The sequence below is a fragment of the Triticum dicoccoides genome, chromosome 2A (assembly GCF_002162155.2).
Source record: "Triticum dicoccoides isolate Atlit2015 ecotype Zavitan chromosome 2A, WEW_v2.0, whole genome shotgun sequence".
NCBI classification, from domain to species: Eukaryota; Viridiplantae; Streptophyta; class Magnoliopsida; order Poales; family Poaceae; genus Triticum; species Triticum dicoccoides.
The window spans coordinates 235,397,219-235,405,077 of NC_041382.1; positions in this window are offsets into that span (position 1 = coordinate 235,397,219).

The following is a 7,859-nucleotide window of genomic DNA, read 5'->3' on the forward strand; positions in this document are numbered from 1 at the left end:
CCGCCTGAAATGCAACGTGTTCAAATTTGACATTTTCCTGGGCTCATTTTACCATATTTAGGGGATTATGTGCATTTTCTAGGCATTAATGGACATAATTCAAATTCAAACAATCGGTGCATGAAAAGGAGCACAAGAACGGTCTGGAAAACCATGCTCGTGTTATTTAGCACATCCTCATGCCGTTTACAAGGAATGGGCAGATATTTCAAGGAAATGTGTGGCAATAATCAACCATAAACGCGTCGTTTACTCGGTTAACAACTATACAAAAAATGATACACATGGTTGGAAAACATGATGCCTGGCGTGGTGCCATGGTGCCATGGTGTGGCCTCCACATGCTCTGGTAAAAATTGGAGAATGTTTTCCTTATGTCGTGATGCGCGCCTTTCATAAATTGAACCATCACCGAGGAAGTTTCATGGTTTCGAGGGGGAAATCACCAAGATTGAAGGGGGATCCAAATTTCCTTTGTCCTTTGTCCACGAGTTTTTTCTATGATGAGCATACAACCTGCAAATCATCGTGCTCAAATTTGGCACTTTTCCGGGTTCATTTGCCATATTTAGGGGATTATGCGCATTTCCTAGGCATTAATGCGCATAATTCAACTTCAAACAATCGATGCATGAAAGGGTCCACAAGAATGGCCTAGAAAACCATGCTCGTGCCATTTAGTAAATTCTCATGTCTTTTACAAGGAATGGACAGATATTTCGATGAAATGTGTGGCAATAGTCAACCACAAATGTCTGTTTGTTGGGTTTTCAACTATAGAAAAAATGAAATAAAAGCTTAAAAAACATGATGCCTGGCATGGTGCCATGGTATGACCTCACCATGCATTGGTAAAAATTTGAGAAGGTTTGGCGTATGTTGTCATGCATGCCCTTCATAAATCGAACCATCACCGAGGAAGTTTCATGCTTTCGAAAGGGAAATCCTCAAGATTGAAGGGAAATCCAAATTTTCTTTGTTCTTTGCCCTGGAGTTTTTTTCAACGACGAACATACACCCTGCAAATCACCGTGTTCAAATTTGGCATTTCCCCGGGCTCATTTCCCATATTTAGGGGATTATGTGCATTTTCTAGTCATATAGCGCATATAAATCCAATCAAGCTACAAGTGCATGGGTGTGATGTGAGGGACATGGATTGCCGTTCGATCATGGCGCATCCAAAGGTGCACGCGCCCGATCCACGTGGCTGGGGTTCCGGCCAATCATAACGCAACACACAATAGGATCGGTGCACACTATTTCCGGAAGCGATGGAGATGAACCGTGTGCGATAGTGAACGAGAAAAATTGTAAGGGAAGCCAAATTTCCGTTGTCGTTTGTGGTTCAGCTCTTGAATACCACCGCACTGTACGGCTGCCCGGCCCCTCCGTCCCAGAGTTCTCTCCAGGCATCATCCATGGCACCACGGTGCACAGTAACTGGTAAGAAGGCAATGGCATCCTGCCGCGCCGCGTTGCTCACCGCCCGCGACCGCACACATGGTAAGGAAGCGATGGCATCTCGCCGCACCAAGTTCATCGCCGCCGGCGGCCAGACAGTTACATGGGCAGACTTTGAGGCTGCCATGGCCGAATGGGTGGTGGATCTAGAGGCGGCCAAAGGCGCACAGAAGGAGCGGAAAAGGCAGAAAGCAGTCAAGAAAAGAGAATCCCACTGCCGCAAGAAAAAAGAGGCTGCACGCCGTGGTGAGGAGAGCTTGGCGGAGATCGAAGCACGGTGGGCTACCGCCTACAAGGCCGGGAAGGAGAACGCCGGTGTCTAGCCAGCATGCCCTGATGGCAGCATGTGAGAAGTAGTTTAAGTTTGTAGTATTAGAGCAAATTACCAGTAGTACTTTAAGTTTGTAGTATTAACGTACAATGTCGGTAAGAGCATCCTTCGAGGGCTTTGAGCGTTGATTAGCATGTGTGCCCGTGTGCGTTTTTTGCGTTAATCATTAGAAGATCACAAAACACACGGTTTCTATGCCGTACTCGTCTATGTTTTTTGCGTTAATGACCCATAAGTCAATTACCTGTGCGATATTTCCTAATAAACCAGGCATACCATTGACCGAAAAAAATCAAGTACACGTGTACATTTTTTTGGAGACAGGATCTGCCAACTTTATTTTTTTCGCACACGGGTATTTTACGCGCTTCGTCTGTGTTGTGTGTTTCCCCCGCCCAAGTTTCAAATTTTGCACTGAAATTTTCATTAGGCGCGCGATTTCAGAATTTATTCCTCCAACCACATCCCCTTCCCCTCAGTATGCCCCCTCCCTCGCGCCTCCCCCTACCGACATCTCAAACCGCCGCCGCCACAAACACAGCTTCAACCACATCTACGTTCTGCTCGGATGTAGTCAGGTAACCCACCCATCTCTTTCACGTCCCCGGCTTGATTGCTTAAATGGCGCCTGCAGAACATCCTCATGCCCCCAAATCACCCCCCTGCCGCCAAGAGCTGATGGCGGTCCATGGCGCGATGGCCGATGTGCGTGTTGACCCGGAGGAACACCTCGCCTCCGCCGCCGCCGACGACATGGTGCAGGCTCTAGCCCAGATGAAGTCCCCCAGCGACTACCCCCCAGGACTTAACAGGTAAGATCTGACCAGCTAAATCTTACCAATACCACTTGCAACGGCTATGATTTGTACGGTTGATGTATTAAGCATGTTCGTGCCTTGTTTATTTCAGTACTACACACTGTGTGATGTTCAAATATTACCATGTCCAGCTCAATTTCACCAATACCAGCAACAAACTTACAATACATGACTCGGGATATCACTAGAGATGCTGCCCATTTGCTATTTTTAGTGGATGCTAACCCTGTTGCACTTAACATGCATGTCCATGTACTTACGCACGGTCATAACGGCCGATGCTTTTGTTTGCCATCGAGGTGAGCTGCATCCCATGTCTTACAATATTTCACAAAATTTGTGCAATTGCAGTTTAACTTCTACCCATTTACTGGTTGCCTGTAGGTACACATGTCAGTCGCACTGATCCACGCTTCGACCCAGAGGAACAGCTCACCTCCGCCGTCGCTGACTTTGGGCGAGCTCCGGCCAAGATGAAGTGCCCCAGCAACTACCTCTCAGGACTTACCAAGTATGTACTCACCAGTTCAATCTTAGCAATACCAGTTGAAATTAATGGCTATGTTCTGTACGGTCGATGTATTAAGCATGTTCTAGTAAACATGCCTAACACGTTTGAGCTACTTTCCCTACCTTTTTATAGACAACTGGGCCATTATCTGCTCTGGCAGCACCTGCCCTGTGATGTTTAACTCTACCAATTGCATTTTTATCAGTACCGGTTTCAATGGCCATTAAGCATGTTGCAATTAACAGTTGTATCCATTTTTAAAGAGTTGTATTTCAATGGCTACAAACTTACAAAACATGAATTAGGATGTTGTTAAGCCTGTTGCAATTAACAGTTGTATCCATTTTTAATCCGTCCCTTTGCTACCATGCTACTCTTTTGAAATGAAGATATCACTAAAGATGATGCTGTTTTATTACCATTTGCTATTTTTGGTGGATGTTAACCCTGTTGTAGTTAACATTGGCTTTCCATGTACTTACACAGGGCGACAATGGGCGATGCTACTGTTTGCTGTCGAGGTTAGCTTTTCCCCCTGCCCACAACAAGTTACTCTATTAGACCTTAGTATTTGATATTTTTCTCTTTTTAGTGGTTTCTGAAGCTATTTATTGATGCTTACCTAGCAAACTACATGACCGGAGTGGAGGCAACTAAGGTTAAAGTATATAATTCATGCTACCATGATAATGCTCTAGAAGTCTTCCTGAAGGTGGTGAAGGATGGGCGGGCGATCGTCATAAGGGGTTGGACAAAAGTGGTTTGTGCCTATGACATGCAGGAAGGCACATTATGGGCATTCCGCTTCTTTAACACCGTCGGTAGTCAAAATGATTTACACTTGTCTCTTCACCTTTAACCGCCTTTAAATATTGCGGTTCATCATAGTTAATTGTTGCCTAATCCTATAATTACTGAACATATTGTACTGGCAATTTTATTTATGTATTCGTTGTTGAACCATTGTGCTGAGAATTTGAATTGCACATTTCGTATTTCAAAATTTCCAATTAGAATAATAAATTATAGGCAAAAATAAAAATAGAACAGACGGTCATGGACCTTTGCAAATGGTTCTAGCAGTAAAAGAGCTTGCGATGGATAGCCCAATGCCACACAGTTTTCTACAACAAATCGTGTGTGATGTAGTTAATGAAAGCAAACAGTTAACCAAGGCAGAGTGTGTGTGATAGTTACACCTTTCACACACGAGCATATGCATAAAACCGTGTGGGATGTACATCTGAACGGAAGCCTTTTCCCTGGATTGACTGTGTGGGATGTACATAAGAACGGAAACGTATTCCTTGGCTTGAATGTGTGTGATATACATAAGAACGGAAATGTTTTTCTGGGATTCACTGTGTGGGATGTACATACCTACGGAAATGATTTTCTCGGATTACCGTGTGGGATGTACATACCTATGGAAATGATTTTCTTGGATTACCGTCTGGGATGTACATACCTACGAAAATGATTGGGTCCTGATGCCTCGCCCGATCGCACATGGACCCAGCCTGGGTCCCAGGAGGGCCTATCCCCGACGATTTCTGGGTCGTGTGGGAAGGACACCCTATCGCACACACTCACTTGGCGATGGTTCCAATGTCGTCGCGGAAAGGTGTAAAACCCCGTTTGTTTAGGACCGACGCCCACCAGTGTGGTTTCAGGACATTTCGGATATTTATCAGAGTACCGAGGGGTTACGGAACCCCCCGGGGGAAGTAATGGGCCTACATGGGCCATAGGGGAGAGGGGAGGCAGCCCACAAGGGGTGGTCGAGCCCCCCTCACATAGGGAGTCCAAATTGGACTAGGGGAGGGGCGCGCCCCCCTTTCCTTTTCCTCTTCCCTCTCCCTTCCCACTTTCCCCCTCCATGAGAAGTAAAAAAAGGGGGCCGAATCCTACTAGGACTTGAGTCCTAGTACGACTCCCCTCTCCTTGGCGCGCCCCTGGTGACCGGCCCCCTCCTCCCCTCCTTTATATACGGGGGCAGGGGCACCCCAAAGCACAATAGTTATTCTCTTGACCGTGTGCGGTGCTCCCCTCCACAGTTTACTCCTCCGGTCATAGCGTCGTAGTGCTTAGGCGAAGCCCTGTGCGGATCACATCACCATAACCGTCACCATGCCTTCATGATGACGAAACTCTCCCTCAACTCTCTGCTGGATCAAGAGTTCGAGGGACGTCATCGAGCTGAGCGTGTGCTAAACTCGGAGGTGTCGTACGTCCGGTACATGATCGGTGGAATTGCGAAGACGTTCGACTACATCAACCGCGTTAACCTAACACTTCCGCTTTCGGTATACGAGGGTACGTGGAAACACTCCCCCCCTCTTGTTGCTATGCATCTCCTAGATAGATCTTGCGTGATCGTACGATTTTTTTTGAAATTGCATGCTACGTTCCCCAACAGTGGCATCCGAGCCAGGTCTATGCGTAGCTGATATACACGGGTAGAACACAAAGAGTTGTGGGCGATAATAGTCATACTGCTTACCACCAATGTCTTGTTTTGACTCGACGGTATTGTTGGATGAAGCGGCCCGAACCAACCTTACATGACCACGTTCATGAGACCGGTTCCACCGATAGACATGCAACTTGTTTTGCATAAAGGTGTCTAGCGGGTGTCTGTTTCTCTAACTTTAGCTTAATCGAATTTGACTACGGTTGGTCCTTGTTGAAGGTTAAAACAGCACACTTGATGAAAAATCATTGTGGTTTTGATGCGTAGGTAAGAACGGTTCTTGCTAGAAGCCCATAGTAGCCACATAAAACTTGCAACAACAAAGTAGAGGACGTCTAACTTGTTTTTGCAGGGCATGTTGCGATGTGATATGGTCAAGACATGATGTGATATAAGTTATTGTATGAGATGATCATGTTTTGTAAAAGTTGTTGGCAACTGGCAGGAGCCTTATGGTTGTCGCTTTATTGTATGAAACGCAATCGCCATGTAATTGCTTTACTTTATCACTATGCGGTAGCGATAGTCGCAGAAGCAATAGTTGGCGAGATGACAATGACGCTACAATGGAGATCAAGGTGTCAAGGCGATGACGATGGAGATCATGACGGTGCTTTGGAGATGGAGATCAAAGGCACAAGATGATGATGGCCATATCATGTCACATATTTTGATTGCATGTGATGTTTATCTTTTATGCATCTTATTTTACTTAGTACAATGGTAGCATTATAAGATGACCCCTCACTAAATTTCAAGGTATAAGTGTTCTCCCTGAGTATGCATCGTTCCTACAGTTCGTCGTGCCGAGACACCATGTGATGATCGGGTGTGATAAGCTCTACGTTCACATACAACGGGTGTAAGACGGTTTTGCACGTGCGGAATAATCAGGTTAAACTTGACAAGCCTAGCATATACAAATATGGCCTAGGAACACTGAGACCGAAAGGTCGAACGTGAATCATATAGTAGATATGATCAACATAGAGATGTTCACCATTGAAAACTACTCCATCTCACGTGATGATCAGACATGGTTTAGTTGATATGGATCACGTGATCATTTAGATGACTAGAGGGATGTCTATCTAAGTGGGAGTTCTTAAGTAATATGATTAATTGAACTTAAATTTATCATGTACTTAGTCCTGATAATTTTTTGCATATCTATGTTGTTGTAGAGCAATGGCCCGTGCTATTGTTCCCTTGAATTTTAATGCGTTCCTAGAGAAAGCTAAGTTGAAATATGATGGTAGCAACTACAAGGACCGGGTCCGTAACTTGAGGATTATCCTCATTGCTACACATAAGAATTACGTCCTGGAAGCACCGCTAGGTGCAAGGGCTACTGCAAGAGCAACTCTGGACGTTATGAACGTCTGGCAAGCTAAATATGATGACTACTCGATAGTTCAGTGTGCCATGCTTTATGGCTTAGAATTAGGACTTCAAAGACGTTTTGAACGTCATGGAGCATATGAGATGTTCCAAGAGTTGAAGTTAATATTTCAAGAAAATGCCTGAATTGAGAGATATGAAGCCTCCAACAAGTTCTATGGCTGCAAGATGGAGGAGAATAGTTCTGTCAGTGAACACATACTCAGAATGTCTAGGTACCATAACCACTTGACTCAGCTGGGAGTTAATCTTCCGGATGATAGTGTCATTGACAGAGTTCTTCAATCACTGCCACCAAGCTATAAAGGCTTCGTGATGAACTATAATATGCAAGAGATGGAAAAGACAATTCCCGAGCTCTTCACGATGCTTAAAGCTGCGGAGGTAGAAATCAAGAAGGAGCATCAAGTGTTGATGGTTAACAAGAGAACCAGTTTCAAGAAAAAGGGCCAAGGAAAGAAGGGGAACTTCAAAAAGAATAGCAAGCAAGTTGCTGCTCTCAGGAAGAAGCCCAAGTCTGGACCTAAGCCTGAAACTGAGTGCTTCTACTGCAAAGGGACTGGTCACTGGAAGCGGAACTGCCCCAAGTATTTGCCGGATAAGAAGGATGGCAAAGTGAAAGGTATATTTGATATACATGTTATTGATGTGTACCTTACTAATGCTCGTAGTAGCGCCTGGGTATTTGATACTGGTTTTGTTGCTCATATTTGCAACTCGAAATAGGGGCTACGGATTAAACGAAGATTGGCTAAGGACGAGGTGATGATGCGCGTCGGAAATGGTTCCAAGGTCGATGTGATCGCCGTCGGCACGCTACCTCTACATCTACCTTCGGGGTTAGTTTTAGACCTAAATAAT